This window comes from Ranitomeya variabilis, chromosome 4, assembly GCF_051348905.1.
Source record: "Ranitomeya variabilis isolate aRanVar5 chromosome 4, aRanVar5.hap1, whole genome shotgun sequence".
Classification (NCBI taxonomy): Eukaryota; Metazoa; Chordata; class Amphibia; order Anura; family Dendrobatidae; genus Ranitomeya; species Ranitomeya variabilis.
Genome location: NC_135235.1, coordinates 128,970,244 through 128,993,144, shown reverse-complemented (window position 1 = coordinate 128,993,144; position 22,901 = coordinate 128,970,244). Strand labels below are relative to the sequence as shown.

General features: G+C 44.9%; 1 protein-coding gene across 2 annotated transcripts in view; it reads right to left on the bottom strand.

Annotated features, from left to right (window-relative positions):
- Positions 1–19,653: 19,653 nt before the first annotated feature.
- LOC143768508 (protein kinase C delta type-like) overlaps positions 19,654–22,901 on the bottom strand; it is a 51,027-nt gene continuing 47,779 nt past the window's right edge. The window contains exon 5 of one of the 2 annotated variants that reach the window (XM_077257170.1): positions 19,654–19,792. The gene's annotated coding sequence lies outside the window, so the exon portion shown is untranslated. The remainder of the gene's footprint in view (positions 19,793–22,901) is intronic. The other variant, XM_077257169.1, reaches the window with a different exon arrangement.

Sequence of the window (22,901 nt, the reverse complement as noted above, 5' to 3'; positions counted from 1 at the left end):
TGGTGTAGAGTCAATTCCCTTCAGAGGAATAGGAACTTCCAGAGGCTCCAGACTAAAACCGCAGCGTTTAGCAAATGACCAATCCATAAGACTCAGGGCAGCGCCCGAATCCACATAGGCATCGACGGAAATGGAAGACAGTGAAAAAATCAGAGTCACAGACAAAATGAACTTAGGCTGCAGAGTACCAATGGCAAAAGATTTATCAACCCTTTTTGTGCGTTTAGAGCATGCTGATATAACATGAGCTGAATCACCACAATAAAAACACAATCCATTTTTCCGCCTATAATTTTGCCGTTCACTTCTGGACTGAATTCTATCACATTGCATAGTCTCAGGTGCCTGTTCAGAAGACACCGCCAACTGGTGCACGGGTTTGCGCTCCCGTAAACGCCGATCAATCTGAATGGCCATAGCCATAGACTCATTCAGACCTGTAGGCGTAGGGAACCCCACCATAATATCCTTAATGGCCTCAGAAAGACCATTTCTGAAGTTTGCAGCCAGGGCGCACTCATTCCACTGAGTAAGCACCGACCATTTCCGAAATTTTTGACAATATATTTCCGCTTCATCATGCCCCTGAGAGAGGGCTAATAAAGCCTTTTCAGCCTGAATCTCTAGGTTAGGTTCCTCATAGAGCAATCCCAATGCCAGAAAAAACGCATCCACACTGAGCAATGCAGGATCCCCTGGTGCCAATGCAAATGCCCAATTCTGAGGGTCGCCCCGCAGGAAAGATATTACAATCTTGACCTGTTGAGCAGGGTCTCCAGAGGAGCGAGATTTTAAAGAAAGAAACAATTTACAATTGTTCCTGAAATTCAGGAAGGTAGATCTATCTCCAGAAAAGAACTCTGGAATAGGAATTCTAGGTTCAGACATGGGAGTGTGAACAACAAAATCCTGTATGTTTTGAACTTTTGCCGCGAGATTACTCAGGCTGGAAGCCAAACTCTGGACATCCATGTTAAACAGCTAAGATCAGAGCCATTCAAGGGTTAAGAGGAGGTAAGAAGCAGCTAGACAGCAATTAAGGGCTAGGCAGCAAAACTCTGAAGGGAAAAAAAAAAAAAAAAAATTTCCCTTAAACACTTCTTTTTCTCCTGCTTCAGCCCAAACAATTAACACTTTGTGGGCCGGCTATACTGTAATGAATCCCCAATGGCTAGGGATAGCACAGGACAAGCAAAGTACAAATAGATAACGGACGAGCTCTAGGGTGATGGAACCTGGGCTGACCGCTGCCCTACGCCTGACAAACGCAACTAGAGATAGCCAGGGAGCGTGCCTACGTTGGTTCTAGACGCCACGCACCAGCCTAAGAGCTAACTAGTACTGCAGAGAAAATAAAGACCTCACTTGCCTCCAGAGGAATGAACCCCAAAAGATATAGTTGCCCCCTCACATGTATTGACGGTGAAATGAGAGGAAGGCACACACATAGAGATGATATATATAGTTTTAGCAAATTGAGGCCCGCTGTAAACTAGAAAGCAGAACGATACAAAAGGGGACTGAGCGGTCAGCAAAAAACCCTAATCAAAAAAACCATCCTGAGATTACAAGAACCCATGTGCCAACTCATGGCACATGGGGAGAACCTCAGTCCACTAGAGCTACCAGCTAGCATAGAGACATAATAAGCAAGCTGGACAAAAAAAACCAAACAACTGAAAATCAGCACTTAGCTTATCCTGAAAGATCTGGGAGCAGGTAGGCAGGAACCAAACAGAGCACATCTGAATACATTGATAGCCGGCAAGGGAATGACAGAAAGGCCAGGTAAAATAGGAAACACCCAGCCTCTGATGTACAGGTGGAAACCAAAGGCCGCAACCCAACAAAGTCACCCAGTACCAGCAGTAACCACCAGAGGGAGCCCACAAACAGAATCCACAACAGTACCCCCCCCTTGAGGAGGGGTCACCGAACCCTCACGAGAACCCCCAGGGTGATCAGGGTGAGCTCTATGGAAGGCGCGGACCAAATCAGTCGCATGAACATCGGAGGCGACCACCCAGGAATTATCCTCCTGACCATAACCCTTCCACTTAACCAAATACTGGAGTTTGCGTCTGGAAACACGAGAATCCAAGATCTTCTCAACAACATACTCCAATTCTCCCTCCACCAGCACCGGAGCAGGAGGCTCAACCGAAGGAACAACGGGCACCTCATACCTCTGCAACAATGACCGATGGAACACATTATGAATAGCAAACGATGCTGGGAGATCCAAACGAAAAGATACAGGGTTAAGAATCTCCGAGATCCTATAAGGACCGATGAACCGAGGCTTGAACTTAGGAGAAGAGACCTTCATAGGGACAAAACGAGAAGACAACCACACCAAATCCCCAACAAGAAGTCGGGGACCCACGCGGCGACGGCGATTAGCAAACTGCTGAGTCTTCTCCTGAGATAACTTCAAATTGTCCACCACCTGATTCCAAATCTGATGTAGCCTGTCCACCACCACGTCCACTCCAGGACAATCCGAAGACTCCACCTGACCAGAGGAAAAACGAGGATGAAACCCCGAATTACAAAAAAAAGGAGAGACCAACGTGGCAGAACTAGCCCGATTATTAAGAGCAAATTCGGCCAGTGGCAAAAAAGCAACCCAGTCATCTTGATCAGCAGAAACAAAACACCTCAAATAAGTTTCCAAGGTCTGATTAGTTCGCTCCGTCTGGCCATTCGTCTGAGGATGGAATGCAGACGAGAAAGACAAATCAATGCCCATCTTGGCACAAAACGTCCGCCAAAATCTAGACACAAACTGGGATCCCCTGTCAGAAACGATATTCTCCGGAATCCCATGCAAACGGACCACGTTCTGAAAAAATAAAGGGACCAACTCAGAGGAGGAGGGCAACTTAGGCAAGGGCACCAAATGAACCATCTTAGAAAAGCGGTCACACACAACCCAGATAACGGACATTTTCTGTGAAACCGGAAGATCAGAAATAAAATCCATGGAAATGTGCGTCCAAGGCCTCTTCGGGATGGGCAAGGACAACAACAACCCACTGGCCCGAGAACAGCAAGGCTTAGCTCGAGCACACACTTCACAAGACTGCACAAAGGTACGCACATCCCTAGACAAGGAAGGCCACCAAAAAGACCTGGCCACCAAGTCTCTAGTACCAAATATTCCCGGATGACCAGCCAACACAGAAGAATGGACCTCGGAGATGACTCTACTGGTCCAATCATCCGGAACAAACAGTCTTTCTGGTGGACAACGATCCGGTTTATCCACCTGAAACTCCTGCAATGCACGTCGCAAGTCTGGGGATACGGCGGACAATATTACCCCATCCCTAAGGATACCAGTAGGCCCAGAGTCTCCAGGAGAGTCAGGCACAAAACTCCTGGAAAGAGCATCTGCCTTCACATTCTTTGAACCTGGCAGGTATGAAACCACGAAATTGAAACGAGAAAAAAACAACGACCAACGAGCCTGTCTAGGATTCAAACGCCTGGCAGACTCAAGGTAAATGAGATTCTTGTGATCAGTCAAGACCACCACACGATGTTTAGCACCCTCAAGCCAATGACGCCACTCCTCAAATGCCCACTTCATGGCCAAAAGCTCCCGATTACCCACATCATAATTGCGCTCGGCGGGCGAGAATTTTCTAGAGAAGAATGCACATGGCTTCATCACCGAGCCATTAGAACTTCTCTGTGACAAAACCGCCCCCGCTCCAATCTCGGAAGCATCAACCTCAACCTGAAAAGGAAGTGAAACATCTGGTTGACACAACACAGGAGCAGAAGAAAACCGGCGCTTAAGTTCCTGAAAGGCCTCCACGGCCGCAGGAGACCAATCAGCAACATCAGCACCCTTTTTAGTCAAATCAGTCAATGGTTTGACAATACTGGAAAAATTAGCAATGAACCGACGATAAAAATTAGCAAACCCCAAGAACTTCTGAAGGCTCTTAACAGATGTAGGTTGTGTCCAGTCACAAATAGCCTGAACCTTGACGGGATCCATCTCAATAGTAGAAGGAGAAAAAATGTACCCCAAAAAAGAAATCTTCTGGACTCCGAAGAGACACTTTGAACCATTCACAAACAGAGAATTGGCCCGCAGAACCTGAAACACCTTCCTGACCTGTAGAACATGAGACTCCCAGTCATCAGAAAACACCAAAATATCATCCAAATACACAATCATAAACTTATCCAGATATTCACGGAAAATATTGTGCATAAAGGACTGAAAGACTGACGGAGCATTGGAGAGTCCAAAAGGCATTACCAAATACTCAAAATGGCCCTCAGGCGTATTAAATGCGGTTTTCCACTCATCACCCTGTTTTATCCGCACCAGATTATACGCACCGCGAAGATCTATCTTAGTGAACCACCTAGCCCCCTTAATGCGAGCAAACAAATTAGTTAATAATGGCAATGGATACTGGTATTTGACCGTAATCTTATTCAGAAGGCGATAATCTATACAAGGCCTCAGGGAACCATCTTTTTTAGCCACGAAAAAGAAACCTGCTCCCAGAGGGGACGAAGATGGACGAATATGTCCCTTTTCCAAGGACTCCTTAATATAATTCCGCATAGCAGTATGCTCTGGCAGTGACAGATTAAATAAACGACCCTTAGGGAACTTACTGCCAGGAATCAATTCTATAGCACAGTCACACTCTCTATGAGGAGGGAGCGAATTGAGCTTAGGCTCCTCAAAAACATCCCTATAGTCAGACAAAAACGCAGGGATCTCAGAAGGAGTAGATGAAGCGATTGAAATCGGAGGTGCATAATCATGAACCCCCTGACATCCCCAGCTTAACACAGACATTGTTTTCCAGTCCAGGACAGGATTATGAGTTTGTAACCATGGCAGACCAAGCACTAGTACATCATGTAAATTATACAGTACAAGGAAGCGAATCACCTCCTGATGAACGGGAGTCATGCGCATGGTCACTTGTGTCCAATACTGCGGTTTATTCATAGCCAATGGTGTAGAGTCAATTCCCTTCAGAGGAATAGGAACTTCCAGAGGCTCCAGACTAAAACCGCAGCGTTTAGCAAATGACCAATCCATAAGACTCAGGGCAGCGCCCGAATCCACATAGGCATCGACGGAAATGGAAGACAGTGAAAAAATCAGAGTCACAGACAAAATGAACTTAGGCTGCAGAGTACCAATGGCAAAAGATTTATCAACCCTTTTTGTGCGTTTAGAGCATGCTGATATAACATGAGCTGAATCACCACAATAAAAACACAATCCATTTTTCCGCCTATAATTTTGCCGTTCACTTCTGGACTGAATTCTATCACATTGCATAGTCTCAGGTGCCTGTTCAGAAGACACCGCCAACTGGTGCACGGGTTTGCGCTCCCGTAAACGCCGATCAATCTGAATGGCCATAGCCATAGACTCATTCAGACCTGTAGGCGTAGGGAACCCCACCATAATATCCTTAATGGCCTCAGAAAGACCATTTCTGAAGTTTGCAGCCAGGGCGCACTCATTCCACTGAGTAAGCACCGACCATTTCCGAAATTTTTGACAATATATTTCCGCTTCATCATGCCCCTGAGAGAGGGCTAATAAAGCCTTTTCAGCCTGAATCTCTAGGTTAGGTTCCTCATAGAGCAATCCCAATGCCAGAAAAAACGCATCCACACTGAGCAATGCAGGATCCCCTGGTGCCAATGCAAATGCCCAATTCTGAGGGTCGCCCCGCAGGAAAGATATTACAATCTTGACCTGTTGAGCAGGGTCTCCAGAGGAGCGAGATTTTAAAGAAAGAAACAATTTACAATTGTTCCTGAAATTCAGGAAGGTAGATCTATCTCCAGAAAAGAACTCTGGAATAGGAATTCTAGGTTCAGACATGGGAGTGTGAACAACAAAATCCTGTATGTTTTGAACTTTTGCCGCGAGATTACTCAGGCTGGAAGCCAAACTCTGGACATCCATGTTAAACAGCTAAGATCAGAGCCATTCAAGGGTTAAGAGGAGGTAAGAAGCAGCTAGACAGCAATTAAGGGCTAGGCAGCAAAACTCTGAAGGGAAAAAAAAAAAAAAAAAATTTCCCTTAAACACTTCTTTTTCTCCTGCTTCAGCCCAAACAATTAACACTTTGTGGGCCGGCTATACTGTAATGAATCCCCAATGGCTAGGGATAGCACAGGACAAGCAAAGTACAAATAGATAACGGACGAGCTCTAGGGTGATGGAACCTGGGCTGACCGCTGCCCTACGCCTGACAAACGCAACTAGAGATAGCCAGGGAGCGTGCCTACGTTGGTTCTAGACGCCACGCACCAGCCTAAGAGCTAACTAGTACTGCAGAGAAAATAAAGACCTCACTTGCCTCCAGAGGAATGAACCCCAAAAGATATAGTTGCCCCCTCACATGTATTGACGGTGAAATGAGAGGAAGGCACACACATAGAGATGATATATATAGTTTTAGCAAATTGAGGCCCGCTGTAAACTAGAAAGCAGAACGATACAAAAGGGGACTGAGCGGTCAGCAAAAAACCCTAATCAAAAAAACCATCCTGAGATTACAAGAACCCATGTGCCAACTCATGGCACATGGGGAGAACCTCAGTCCACTAGAGCTACCAGCTAGCATAGAGACATAATAAGCAAGCTGGACAAAAAAAAACAAACAACTGAAAATCAGCACTTAGCTTATCCTGAAAGATCTGGGAGCAGGTAGGCAGGAACCAAACAGAGCACATCTGAATACATTGATAGCCGGCAAGGGAATGACAGAAAGGCCAGGTAAAATAGGAAACACCCAGCCTCTGATGTACAGGTGGAAACCAAAGGCCGCAACCCAACAAAGTCACCCAGTACCAGCAGTAACCACCAGAGGGAGCCCACAAACAGAATCCACAACAGTACCCCCCCCTTGAGGAGGGGTCACCGAACCCTCACGAGAACCCCCAGGGTGATCAGGGTGAGCTCTATGGAAGGCGCGGACCAAATCAGTCGCATGAACATCGGAGGCGACCACCCAGGAATTATCCTCCTGACCATAACCCTTCCACTTAACCAAATACTGGAGTTTGCGTCTGGAAACACGAGAATCCAAGATCTTCTCAACAACATACTCCAATTCTCCCTCCACCAGCACCGGAGCAGGAGGCTCAACCGAAGGAACAACGGGCACCTCATACCTCTGCAACAATGACCGATGGAACACATTATGAATAGCAAACGATGCTGGGAGATCCAAACGAAAAGATACAGGGTTAAGAATCTCCGAGATCCTATAAGGACCGATGAACCGAGGCTTGAACTTAGGAGAAGAGACCTTCATAGGGACAAAACGAGAAGACAACCACACCAAATCCCCAACAAGAAGTCGGGGACCCACGCGGCGACGGCGATTAGCAAACTGCTGAGTCTTCTCCTGAGATAACTTCAAATTGTCCACCACCTGATTCCAAATCTGATGTAGCCTGTCCACCACCACGTCCACTCCAGGACAATCCGAAGACTCCACCTGACCAGAGGAAAAACGAGGATGAAACCCCGAATTACAAAAAAAAGGAGAGACCAACGTGGCAGAACTAGCCCGATTATTAAGAGCAAATTCGGCCAGTGGCAAAAAAGCAACCCAGTCATCTTGATCAGCAGAAACAAAACACCTCAAATAAGTTTCCAAGGTCTGATTAGTTCGCTCCGTCTGGCCATTCGTCTGAGGATGGAATGCAGACGAGAAAGACAAATCAATGCCCATCTTGGCACAAAACGTCCGCCAAAATCTAGACACAAACTGGGATCCCCTATCAGAAACGATATTCTCCGGAATCCCATGCAAACGGACCACGTTCTGAAAAAATAAAGGGACCAACTCAGAGGAGGAGGGCAACTTAGGCAAGGGCACCAAATGAACCATCTTAGAAAAGCGGTCACACACAACCCAGATAACGGACATTTTCTGTGAAACCGGAAGATCAGAAATAAAATCCATGGAAATGTGCGTCCAAGGCCTCTTCGGGATGGGCAAGGACAACAACAACCCACTGGCCCGAGAACAGCAAGGCTTAGCTCGAGCACACACTTCACAAGACTGCACAAAGGTACGCACATCCCTAGACAAGGAAGGCCACCAAAAAGACCTGGCCACCAAGTCTCTAGTACCAAATATTCCCGGATGACCAGCCAACACAGAAGAATGGACCTCGGAGATGACTCTACTGGTCCAATCATCCGGAACAAACAGTCTTTCTGGTGGACAACGATCCGGTTTATCCACCTGAAACTCCTGCAATGCACGTCGCAAGTCTGGGGATACGGCGGACAATATTACCCCATCCCTAAGGATACCAGTAGGCCCAGAGTCTCCAGGAGAGTCAGGCACAAAACTCCTGGAAAGAGCATCTGCCTTCACATTCTTTGAACCTGGCAGGTATGAAACCACGAAATTGAAACGAGAAAAAAACAACGACCAACGAGCCTGTCTAGGATTCAAACGCCTGGCAGACTCAAGGTAAATGAGATTCTTGTGATCAGTCAAGACCACCACACGATGTTTAGCACCCTCAAGCCAATGACGCCACTCCTCAAATGCCCACTTCATGGCCAAAAGCTCCCGATTACCCACATCATAATTGCGCTCGGCGGGCGAGAATTTTCTAGAGAAGAATGCACATGGCTTCATCACCGAGCCATTAGAACTTCTCTGTGACAAAACCGCCCCCGCTCCAATCTCGGAAGCATCAACCTCAACCTGAAAAGGAAGTGAAACATCTGGTTGACACAACACAGGAGCAGAAGAAAACCGGCGCTTAAGTTCCTGAAAGGCCTCCACGGCCGCAGGAGACCAATCAGCAACATCAGCACCCTTTTTAGTCAAATCAGTCAATGGTTTGACAATACTGGAAAAATTAGCAATGAACCGACGATAAAAATTAGCAAACCCCAAGAACTTCTGAAGGCTCTTAACAGATGTAGGTTGTGTCCAGTCACAAATAGCCTGAACCTTGACGGGATCCATCTCAATAGTAGAAGGAGAAAAAATGTACCCCAAAAAAGAAATCTTCTGGACTCCGAAGAGACACTTTGAACCATTCACAAACAGAGAATTGGCCCGCAGAACCTGAAACACCTTCCTGACCTGTAGAACATGAGACTCCCAGTCATCAGAAAACACCAAAATATCATCCAAATACACAATCATAAACTTATCCAGATATTCACGGAAAATATTGTGCATAAAGGACTGAAAGACTGACGGAGCATTGGAGAGTCCAAAAGGCATTACCAAATACTCAAAATGGCCCTCAGGCGTATTAAATGCGGTTTTCCACTCATCACCCTGTTTTATCCGCACCAGATTATACGCACCGCGAAGATCTATCTTAGTGAACCACCTAGCCCCCTTAATGCGAGCAAACAAATTAGTTAATAATGGCAATGGATACTGGTATTTGACCGTAATCTTATTCAGAAGGCGATAATCTATACAAGGCCTCAGGGAACCATCTTTTTTAGCCACGAAAAAGAAACCTGCTCCCAGAGGGGACGAAGATGGACGAATATGTCCCTTTTCCAAGGACTCCTTAATATAATTCCGCATAGCAGTATGCTCTGGCAGTGACAGATTAAATAAACGACCCTTAGGGAACTTACTGCCAGGAATCAATTCTATAGCACAGTCACACTCTCTATGAGGAGGGAGCGAATTGAGCTTAGGCTCCTCAAAAACATCCCTATAGTCAGACAAAAACGCAGGGATCTCAGAAGGAGTAGATGAAGCGATTGAAATCGGAGGTGCATAATCATGAACCCCCTGACATCCCCAGCTTAACACAGACATTGTTTTCCAGTCCAGGACAGGATTATGAGTTTGTAACCATGGCAGACCAAGCACTAGTACATCATGTAAATTATACAGTACAAGGAAGCGAATCACCTCCTGATGAACGGGAGTCATGCGCATGGTCACTTGTGTCCAATACTGCGGTTTATTCATAGCCAATGGTGTAGAGTCAATTCCCTTCAGAGGAATAGGAACTTCCAGAGGCTCCAGACTAAAACCGCAGCGTTTAGCAAATGACCAATCCATAAGACTCAGGGCAGCGCCCGAATCCACATAGGCATCGACGGAAATGGAAGACAGTGAAAAAATCAGAGTCACAGACAAAATGAACTTAGGCTGCAGAGTACCAATGGCAAAAGATTTATCAACCCTTTTTGTGCGTTTAGAGCATGCTGATATAACATGAGCTGAATCACCACAATAAAAACACAATCCATTTTTCCGCCTATAATTTTGCCGTTCACTTCTGGACTGAATTCTATCACATTGCATAGTCTCAGGTGCCTGTTCAGAAGACACCGCCAACTGGTGCACGGGTTTGCGCTCCCGTAAACGCCGATCAATCTGAATGGCCATAGCCATAGACTCATTCAGACCTGTAGGCGTAGGGAACCCCACCATAATATCCTTAATGGCCTCGGAAAGACCATTTCTGAAGTTTGCAGCCAGGGCGCACTCATTCCACTGAGTAAGCACCGACCATTTCCGAAATTTTTGACAATATATTTCCGCTTCATCATGCCCCTGAGAGAGGGCTAATAAAGCCTTTTCAGCCTGAATCTCTAGGTTAGGTTCCTCATAGAGCAATCCCAATGCCAGAAAAAACGCATCCACACTGAGCAATGCAGGATCCCCTGGTGCCAATGCAAATGCCCAATTCTGAGGGTCGCCCCGCAGGAAAGATATTACAATCTTGACCTGTTGAGCAGGGTCTCCAGAGGAGCGAGATTTTAAAGAAAGAAACAATTTACAATTGTTCCTGAAATTCAGGAAGGTAGATCTATCTCCAGAAAAGAACTCTGGAATAGGAATTCTAGGTTCAGACATGGGAGTGTGAACAACAAAATCCTGTATGTTTTGAACTTTTGCCGCGAGATTACTCAGGCTGGAAGCCAAACTCTGGACATCCATGTTAAACAGCTAAGATCAGAGCCATTCAAGGGTTAAGAGGAGGTAAGAAGCAGCTAGACAGCAATTAAGGGCTAGGCAGCAAAACTCTGAAGGGAAAAAAAAAAAAAAAAAATTTCCCTTAAACACTTCTTTTTCTCCTGCTTCAGCCCAAACAATTAACACTTTGTGGGCCGGCTATACTGTAATGAATCCCCAATGGCTAGGGATAGCACAGGACAAGCAAAGTACAAATAGATAACGGACGAGCTCTAGGGTGATGGAACCTGGGCTGACCGCTGCCCTACGCCTGACAAACGCAACTAGAGATAGCCAGGGAGCGTGCCTACGTTGGTTCTAGACGCCACGCACCAGCCTAAGAGCTAACTAGTACTGCAGAGAAAATAAAGACCTCACTTGCCTCCAGAGGAATGAACCCCAAAAGATATAGTTGCCCCCTCACATGTATTGACGGTGAAATGAGAGGAAGGCACACACATAGAGATGATATATATAGTTTTAGCAAATTGAGGCCCGCTGTAAACTAGAAAGCAGAACGATACAAAAGGGGACTGAGCGGTCAGCAAAAAACCCTAATCAAAAAAACCATCCTGAGATTACAAGAACCCATGTGCCAACTCATGGCACATGGGGAGAACCTCAATCCACTAGAGCTACCAGCTAGCATAGAGACATAATAAGCAAGCTGGACAAAAAAAACCAAACAACTGAAAATCAGCACTTAGCTTATCCTGAAAGATCTGGGAGCAGGTAGGCAGGAACCAAACAGAGCACATCTGAATACATTGATAGCCGGCAAGGGAATGACAGAAAGGCCAGGTAAAATAGGAAACACCCAGCCTCTGATGTACAGGTGGAAACCAAAGGCCGCAACCCAACAAAGTCACCCAGTACCAGCAGTAACCACCAGAGGGAGCCCACAAACAGAATCCACAACAGAGTTTATTGAAGCTTTTAAGTGTTCCATTTTCTAGTATATTGTCGATAGCTTGTATTCTCTTCAGCTCCCACCCTCTAAACCTCTTTAACTTGTCAAACTCCACTAAATTATGATTGTGCCATATTGGGGTAAATTTGAAGTATACAATAATTCCCAGCAATCTCTTTCCCCTATCCCACACCTTGTACATTATCGCCATAGTTGGCCACTCTCCATCCCCGCAGCTCGCACTCCCTTCCAATCTGTGAATAGGTGAAAAGTATTTTTTGTCATGTAAAACAAGTCTTCTCACTTTGCCCATACTCTCCCTCTTTTCCCAGCCGTGAACATGCTGCATTTGTGATGCTATAAAGTACATCCATGGATCTGATATCGACAGCCCACCCTCAGCTTTATTCCTCTGAAGAGATAGTAATTTAATTCTTCCATTGCGTTAGCACCAAATTAGTTCTCTAAACATTGACTGCACTTTATGGAATATAAGGGGAGGAATCCAACTTGAAGAGTTGTGCAGTACGTATAGCATTGCCATATACCATGCATTGATTTTAGACCTGAATCTTTCTAACAAGGGGTTAATGTTTAGCATTATGTAATATTTTATATGTGCATCAATCACTACTCCAAGATATTTACATTTTTCTACCGCCTGAACCTGTGTATCTGATATTAATTCTGTGGGGGCAAGAGGACCCACTGGTAAAAACCAAATTCTTTAATTTCCACCATTACTGTATGAGCCCAAAGATGTTTTTATATTCCCCACATACAACAGCATATCATCAGCATATAAACTATGTTTTCCTCTATATTATTACACCTAAAACCCACAAAGTTGCTTGCATTTCTCAATCTACATGCCAACGGCTCCATCATCACAGCAAACAGGAGGGGCGAAAGCGGGCAACCCTGGCGAGTGACCCTACTAAAGGTAAATGTGTACTTGATATATGTCCACTAACCTTCAATCTAGCTGTTGGCAATGGTACAGTAATTTGACCCAATTTATAAATTTCAAGCCAAATCCCATTTTACTCATGACTTCTCACAGATATTTCCACTCGATGCTGTTGAAAGCCTTCGCAGCGTTGAGTGACATTATTGCTCTATGCCCCGTTTCCGTACTACATAATTGCATGTTAAGATATAAACGTCTAACATTGATAGCCATGGATCTATTTGGCATAAACCCAGTTGTCACGATTCGACTGAAGAGTGACCTTGGACCAACGGGGACCTTTCCTGGCCCTAACACTAGGGGGCGCCCTAGCTCGCCCTATGTCCCGGGAAACTTCAGATGGCGAAGATTTCGGGGCCTCCGCCCTTGCCTTATCTCCTAGAACAGCCCTTCATCTGTTCCCTTCCCCCACCCAGGGAAGAGAGGCGCTACTGTGTACCACAGTACACCAACCAGACAGACAGGGTAACAAATACAAGGGTAAACTGAAAACTTCACACACAAAAATATACACTCACATATAACAGAGGTATTCACCAGTCTATGTAAGGAGGGGGAAGAAAGCAAAACAGGAAAGGATAAGGAATTTCCAAGTGTACAAACCAGTGCTCAATACACATCTAGATAAGTTCCTTAAGGGGCCTAGTTTCCAAAATGGTGTCACTTGTGGGGGGTTTCCACTGTTTAGGCACATCAGGGGCTCTTCAAATGGGACATGGCATCGGCTAATTATTCCAGCATATTATACATTCAAAAAGTCAAATGACCCTCCTTCCCTTCCAAGCCCTGCCGTGCGCCCAAACAGTTGTTTTCCTCCACATATTGGGTATCTGCGCACTCAGGAGAAATTGCACAACACATTTTATGGAGCAATTTCTGTTGTTATCCTTATGAAAGTGCTAAATTTGGAGTTAAAAAAGATTTATGTGGGAAAAATGTGATTTTTTATTTTCACGGCTTAACGTTATAAACTTCTGTGAAGCACCTGGGGGTTCAAGGTGCTCAATACACATCTAGATAAGTTCTCTAAGGGGTCTAGTTTCCAAAATGAGGTCACTTGTGGGGGGTTTCCACTGTTTAGGCACCTCAGCAACTCTTCAAATGCAACATGGCAACCGCTAATTATGCCGTGCACCAAAACAGTAGATTTCCCCCACATGTTGGGTATCTGCACACTCAGGAGAAATTGCACAACAAAATGTATGCTCTGTTTTTCACTGTAACCCTTGTGAATGTAAAAAAAATTAGGTCTGAAGGAAATTTTTTGTGAAAGAAAAATGTTTATTTTTAGCAACAAACGCCTGGGGGGGGGGGGACAGGTTCCCTTTAAGGGCACAAAAATTAAAACTTTGAAAATTGCAAAATTTTCAAAATTTTTGCCAAATTTCCGCTCTTTTTAACAAATAAACGCAAGTTATATCAAATACATTTTACCACTAATGTGAAGTACAATATGTCACAAGAAAACAATCTCAGAATCATCGGGATCCATTGAAGCGTTCCAGAGTTATGACCTCATAAAGTGACAATGGTCAGAATTGTAAAAATTGGCCTGATCATTAAGGTGAAAACGGGCTTTGAGGTGAAGGGGTTAATGAAAAAAAAAAGTCAACTTTTTTGAATTTACCAAATGGCTGCAATGAAACGAAGAGAGGAAAGTGCTAGTAGGTGATCCGCCATACTTTTTTTGGTTATTTCCCACTGCAGTCTGTTGTCATCAGACATAGTTTTTATATAAATCGCCTTCCAAACACCTTTTTATCCAGTATAATTGCCTGAATTGATATCAGAATACACTCATTTGGAGTACAGATGCTGGCAGTGAAAGGGTTATCTCAACACCTGTGCCTCACTAAGGCTGCTTTCACACATCAGTTTGTTGCCATCATCTAGTCGGATCCGTCGAAAAATCGCATCAGTTTTTCACAATTTGCAACAGATCTGTTTTTTTCAACATTCGACGGATTGTGCCTGACAGCAAAAAACCATGGGCGGACATACCGCCTGTTCAACCTGTGCAGCTGCCCAGGGGCCCGGAGGCTCCAGGGGGCCCCTGCAGGCAGGGCCAGCGTTAGGGGCAGGCAGCTGCCTAGGTCCTCGCTCTCCCAGGGGTCCCCAGCTAGCGGCACATCACGCAGCTGCTATGGGGTCCCTGTGAGGCAGGGGGCCCGCCTGCCGCCAGCGCCAACTCCCCCGCCGCATTTAACTATACCGGCGTCTGCCGGTACAGTTCAAAGCAATGATGGAGGAGAGAGCGTCAGCTGACGCTCCCTCTCCCATCATCCTCCCTTCTGCCTCTGACAGACACTGCAGCGCACTCACTGTGTGCCGGCAGGAGCAGGAACTGGAAGCAGCGCGGTCACGAGGAGAGGTGAGGAGTGTGCTGTGTTGTTGTTTTTTTTTACTCTATAACAGTGAGTACTGGACTGTGGGGCCATTCTGGGGGGGAGAGCTGCGCTGTATACTATGAGGCAGTGTGCTGTATACTGTGAGGCTGCACTGTATACCATGATGCTGTGTGCTGTATACCATGAGGCTGTGTGCTGTATACCATGAGGCTGCGCTGTATACTATGAGGCAGCGCTGTATACTATGAGGCAGTGCTGTATACCATGAGGCTGTGTGCTGTATACCATGAGGCTGCGCTGTATACTATGAGGCTGCGCTGTATACTACGAGGCTGCGCTGTATACTACGAGGCTGCGCTGTATACTATGAGGCTGCGCTGTATACTATGAGGCTGTTCTGTATACTATGAGGCTGCGCTGTATACTATGAGGCTGTTCTGTATACTATGAGGCTGCGCTGTATACTATGCGGGCAGTGCTGTATACTATGCGGGCTGTGCTGCATACTATGTGGGCTGTGTTGTATACTAAGGTGGGTACATTATACGTTATCTTCTATGGGGGAGGCTGTGTTATATACTATGGGGGGTGCATTATATTCTATGGGGAAGGCTGTGTTACATACTATGGGGGGCTGCATTATATTCTATGGGGGCTACATTATATTCTATGGGGAGGTGGACTGTATTATATTCCATGGGGGGCTACATTATATTCTATGGGGGGCTGTATTAGATTTTATGAGGGAGGATTGCATCATACTCTTTGATGGGGCTACATTATATTCTATGGGGAGGTGGGCTGTATTATATTCTATGGGGGGGTTGTATGTTTGGTATTTTTCATTACCTCTGTTCGTATTATCTTGTTAGTCTGGTTGGTATATTACGGTACACTATTAATCACCTCCTTCCTGCGTGCGGTAAGGGTGCAGACTGAGGGTGGAGCTAAGGCAAGGTATGTGGCCACAGCATCTTCATCATCAGAAGTAACCTGGGGAACAGGGCAAGCTAGGGGCCCCTAGTGTTAGGGACAGGGAATGAGCCCCTGGTCCCAGGACACCCAACAACAGAGTTGTGACAAATACACTCCTCAGTCCTCCAAATAGTATAGTACACTAATTTTAGTCCTCAATATTGTATAATGCACCCCCCATAGTCCTTCATGTAGTGCAATCCACCCCATAGTTCTTCATATAGTATAATGCATTCCCCATAGCCTTCCATACAGTATAATGCAGGTTCCATATAGTGCATATAGTATAATGCACTCCCCATAGTACGATAGAGTGTAATGCAGCCCCATAGTCATAATGGGGCACTCCCATTATGACTAAGCACTCCATAGTCATAGTCATTGATAGAGTATGATGGAGCCCCCTCAGAGTATAATGCATCCCCCCCTCAGAGTATAATGCAGCCACTACATAGAGTATAATGTAGGCACCCCATAGAGCAGTGTTCCCCAACTCTGGTCCTCAAGAGCCACCAACAGGTCATGTTTTCAGGATTTCCTTAATATTGAAGAGGTAATAATTGCATCACCTGCACAGGCAATAATTCCATCACTTGTGCAATACTAAGGAAAACCTGAAAACATGACCTGTTGGTGGCTCTTGAGGACCGGAGTTGGGGAACACTGCCATAGCGTATAATGCAGCCACCCCATAGAGTATCATGTAGCCCAACTGTCCTGTAGTATTATGGCTGCACGTACTCACTAATATATGAAAAAAAATACAATACTCACCTCTCCTCCTAGTTCCCCCGCTGCTGCAGAGCGTCTCAGCAGCTCCACTGCCCGGCATAGCATGGTGCGCGATTAATTGACGTCATCGTGTTCAAACTGCGTCAGAAATAGAGGGGAATGATGGGAGAGGGAGCTTCAGATGACGCTCTCTCCTCTATCATTGCTTTCAACTGTATCGGCATCCCCTGACCCACGGATCCCATAGTGGCCTCATGGTGTGCCGGTATTAGCGGCTGCGTGGTATGCCGCTATTAACGGTATACCACTGGCTGGGGGCCCCTGGAGGAGTGAGGGTACTAGGCAGATGCCAAGTCTGCCTACCCCTAATGCTGACCATGGATCTATGAGAGCTTTATGGCACCTCTGTAACAGTGGTAATGTGAGGGGATGTGTCATTACACCATGTACTGTTCAGGGTGTATGAAAGCTTAGTGATGTCCCCTGTAGGAGCGATAATGGCGGCCATTTTGATTGTCATCCTTTATTTCCAGATACAGATCACTAGGAAATGACACAAAAGCTGTTACTATCACATCTCTTGCTGTGGACGCCTCTCTGCAGGGGATTCTCCTTCATTAATCTTTTCTGGAGGATCTAATCAGACTGGCTGTCTATGATATGGGGGTCTGGTATAGGAAACCCATTCTTCTCTGTCCTGTTAGGAAGTTCTGAGGTAATAGAGGACGGAGCGGCTCAGTGTTCTCATTTATTAGCGGAAATGGAGAAAGGCCCCAGAGTCTCCTGCTCTGGACCTGACACTCCCAGGAATCAGAGCAATTACCTGATTTATCCCCATTAGATATAACGATATCGGGGCTCATCCAGCTTTATCTCATGTGTGACATTGATCCCCAAACTCCAGTCCTCACGGCCCCAACACATCATGGTGTCAGGATTTCCTTCATTTTGCACTGAGGATGGAATTATTATCGAGGCCTCAGAAGCTGCCGCAGGTTCTCTCTCCCGAGAAATACGCAGGAAATCCTGACACCATGATGTGTTGGGGCCGTGAGGCCTGGAGTGTGGAGGACACTGCTGTATGCGCCCACCAGACATAGGGGGCAGTATAATAATGACTACATGGCCGAGCAATGGAGTAAAGACAACACAAAGGTATAGGGGTAAAAAGAAGATTTTATTTATAGATGAGGTTATTATATATTATATATCATGTATATGTGTAAATTATTCATCTATCAGACTAAATCTATCTATGGGCCGTGTTGGTCCAGAGGAAGGCGAAAACCCCCTGTGAGGAATCGGCCAATTATCCTCATATTAGGGGGGACAATTCCTTCCTGACCCCAAATATGGCGATCAGAATGAATCCCAGGATCAAGGGCTCATAGCTAATGTGTATACGTAAGTTTAATGTAAAAAATATATATTATTTAAAATTATTATTATATTATTATTATATAAAAATATAAAAGTAATTTCTATTTTTCGGCTAATTTACGTTTAGATTTGTGTCGACTATATTATTGTAAATCCAAAATATTATATTATTATTTTACATAAATTATATATTTTTTATTATAAACATAAGAAGCTACTTATTTATTCTATTTTACTAAACCTATCTATGGGCCTTGTTGGTCCAGAGGAAGGCGAAAACCCCCTGTGAGGAATCGGCCAATTATCCTCATATCAGGGGGGAAATTCCTTCCTGACCCCAAATAAAGTATGGCGGTCAGAATAAATCCCAGGATCAAGGGCTGATAATGAACCGATGAGATTAAAGTAAAAAAATGTGTTGTATTATTTTTTTCCTACTAATCTGGTAGCATGTTTGGACTAATTTATGTCTATATTTGGTTAGGAAACATTTTTTCAACTAATAATATTTTATTTTGTATCTTTTTTATGCTCTAAAAGTGTGCACTTACTTATTAACCTATGACACTAAATGTATGTATCGGCCGTGTTGATCCAGAGGAAGGCGAAAACCCCCTGTGAGGAATCGGCCAATTATCCTCATATCAGGGGGAAAAATTCCTTCCTGACCCCAAATATGGCGATCAGAATGAATCCCAAGATCAAAGGCTGATACCTAACCTGTGTAAAGTACCTAACCTGTGTAATATACCTGTCATGTAAAGTAATATATATGTTTCTTTACTTGGACTAATTATTATTTATAGGAACTATTTTTTCTTTTAAAGTAAGAACATTTTATTTTATTATAACTTTTTTTGTGCTACTAGTGTGTGATTCTACTTATTAATCTATTATACTAAACCTATTTAAGGCCGTGTAGATCCAGAGGAAGGCGAAAACCCCCTATGAGGAATGGGCCAATTGTCCTCATATTAGGGGGGAAAATTCCTTCCTGACCCCAAATATGGCGATCAGATTAAATCTCAGGATCAGAAGCCGATCTATGTCCTACATCTATGTGCTGATATGTACTGTGTGCTATGTGTGTGCCTGTACTGATGATGTAGTGTGGGGACCTGCACTGACCATGTAGTGTGGGTGATGTGTGATGGGTGCAATACTTACCAGGCCTGTGCTAAGGTGAGTTCAGGGATAATGGCCGCTCCTTACATGCTGCTGCTCAGCGGCCCCAGGAGTGAAAGGTGCGACTATTGTTCCTGAACTCACCAGATGGAAACTTAGCACAGGCTGCTCCTGGGGTAGAAGATCTTCGGGCTGGAGGGATGTTAGATGCCAGCCCAGGAGGTCAAGGGTCTGGGGCATCAATGGCAGTGGTCCGGCATGAAGATGGTATAGAGAGAGATGATGTTGAAGGGCAGCAGAGGTGACGTACAGCAGCAGAGACGTGAGGCACGGGCAGGCGCATGAAGTTCTGGGCAGTTGGCACGGGCTCACCCTGCAAGACATAAGAGGAAGACAGGAAATCTATCTACCGGATCTTATGTTATATTAGGGGAATGGTCTTTATAATGAACCATTCTGCTATATAACATCAGATGCAATGTACTGACATAATAGGTGTCCTGTGTGTATGTAGCGCCCCCACTGCCGCAGGGCCGAGGGGTACCCGGTACCGGGCCTCTGAGTCTCTGTCCTAGGGTTGTCACGGCGGCTAGACCCGGTCCGTGACCCTGCTGAGGGGCGCCCAATGAAAGGTGTGGGTGGTGATGATGTTATGGTGCGGTGCAGGTCGCAGTCAATAACGAGGACACCAGGTTGCAGTCTCTTTACCTCTTTACTGAAGGCTTCAGGATCCTCAGTCCGGAATACGGTTAACCGGGCTGCGCAAGTCCGGCCGGTCCGATGGCACCTCCAGAGTTCCCTTTGCAGGTGGAAATCTGTGCCTACCTTCTAGCGCTTGTGTGTTGTGGTCCTCCCCTGCTGTTCTTACGGGATAGTCCCCACAACTGTTGTGTCTGTTTCTGAAGTTCCCTCACAACTCGATTATGATGTTCTTCTTCGTCCCCCAGATGATATGGCTAGGACGCACCCGTATGACGGGTAGGCTCGGAGCTCTTCCTGGACCCTAGTGTCGCCCCTCTCCTGTTGTTGTCCCCTATGTCTTCTTAGGTGATTTGGGTGAGACAGCCCGCCTATAACTGACTGCCCTGCCATAGGTTTGAAGTTAGGCCTGGAGCTCTATACTTCCTCGGCGTTCCGGCCACCGGCTGCGCGCCTCAGTAGGATGTTGCCTCGTCTTACAGCACGACTCCTACTGGTGTTTCTCCTTGTTGCGTTGATCTCGTTTCTCACTCAGCACAATAAACCTCGCTTCTTGTCCTTTCTTAGGGTACCGCCGCGATCAGGTGCAGGCGCGGTCCCGTAACGTTCTCTCTGTTCGCTAGGCCTCTGTCAGGATCCCACCCCTGACAGGGACTCCCCTGAATCTTCCCCTGCAACACCCTCTGCCATAGGATGTTGCCTGGTTCCAACCCAGTCAGCTTCTCACTAACTTCCTATCCAACCCCCAGTTTTACCAGACTGTGAGGAGTGGCCTAATACATAGCGCCCTTAGCTCCCCCTGGAGGCCAGACTGTGAAGTGTATTGGTGTCTGTGATACCTGGTCAGGTGAACTCCTTCAGTGCCATCAGACGTACCATAGCCCCCCTTAGCGGCGGAGCATCAGTACTGCAACGACCAGGACTCTGGGGCGCTGCACTCCCCCCCGGTTAAATCCAGTACTCCTGGACTGCGAAGAAAACAACAATACATGTCAGCAAAAAGACATACAATTTTGAAATGCAATAACAATAAGTAAATTTGAACAGAGCTTCCCTTTATGGGAGGTGAGGACACTTGAACGTTACAAACATGGTTAAATACTTTAAATAACATACTATAAATAACTTTTCTTACCCAACCGGGTATTCTACTAAGTGCAAAATTTTGAACAATAATTTAACGTTGCCTTTAAGGACGTACACGCTGAATCCACTAAAGACCTTCTTATAAAACACTATAAGGCTAATCAACTTTTCTTAATTTTCCATCTTTACATCTGCAGGACCGCCTGTCTATCTGCCCCAGGCCTACTGCCTCTCGTTCTGTTGCTGGACCGCCCCTTTCCGCCCGGGCCTTCTGCCTTTCTGCTACTATACACAGTATAGAACATATCATCCATCTCTCAGTTCAGGCTCACCGAGCCATCTCTGTATGGCTCCTAGGAGGACTCCAAAACCAAACCAAGACACAAGGATTCCTAAAATATAACTTTTAATATATAAAGTTAAAATGACAAAGTTCTATAATTGAGGACAACACAATGAAATAAATAACCAGCAGGGGAACTAACTAACCCCTAACAAATACCCTACTCTTGTCCACTACCTACTTGCGGGGGTAGGCACCCTAGATTTCTGCGGTTGGCGTCCCCGCTCCACGAAGACTGGCCCTATTGGCCCTACAAATACCCTATAGTCCCTAGAAGGTAGTGTCACAAATACACATCGACCCAAAAAACAAAAATAACATAAAAAATAAACAAAATAGTTTGTATAAATAATAAGAAAAAAATAGGAAAACAAACCCAGCAAAAAAACCTCAAAAAGTGATTATAGCCAAAGGCTGTAGACCCTTAATAGGGTATTCATCTACAGTATATAGTTTTTATGGAATATACAGAAAATATTATTATCCCATTCATACAGAACAATTCATATAATATATAGTATTTATGAAGTATACAAAAGGAAGATACCGTTATCCTATTTGAATAGTTCAATCAAAAAGGGCCACTCAGATCATAATAATACCATAATGAACATATTATAAAAAATTTGCAAAATAGTTTGTATAGAGATAAGAAAAAATTAGAAAAAACAAACTAAACAAAAAAACAAAAATAGTTATATAGCCAACAGACTAAGGGCCCTTAGTAAGATTTTCGTATCCAATTATATAATTTTTATAGAGTATAAAGAAGAAAAGTATTGTTCTCTCATTATCACAGAGCCGTTTGATCAAACAGAACCCCTCCAGATACAATGTATACCATACTTGCTAATTACGGTAGTCTACTAATTTTTATCCAAGAAATAACGTATTATAAAAAATTAGCAAAAAACTGTATGAAAAACATAATGAAAAAAATAAAAAAACCAAACAAAACAAAAAAACTGAAAAATAGTCCTGTAAACACAGCCTGAATACCCCTAATAGAGTGCTCAAACAGGAATATCTTCTTCTTTGGGGCAAATGGAGAGGGAAAATTAATGTCCAATTTATGCACAAAACTCAATTATGGGGAACCACTCAAATGACAATAATGTCAATATAAAAATCTCACACAATGGTGAAGTCAGCCAAAACTAGATGCAAAAAAGGTCCTCATAGATTGGCTAATTCTTATTTAGAATAGAGTCATTATATAAGGTGGAAACCCCAGAGTGTGATAAAGAAAAAAGAAAAAATTACTATCCCGAGGAGATGTATAAATAATAGTCATTTAGATTGCCTTCTCATATGTAGTTCAAGCAGTTATTCAGTCACATGAAGCGCTTATACA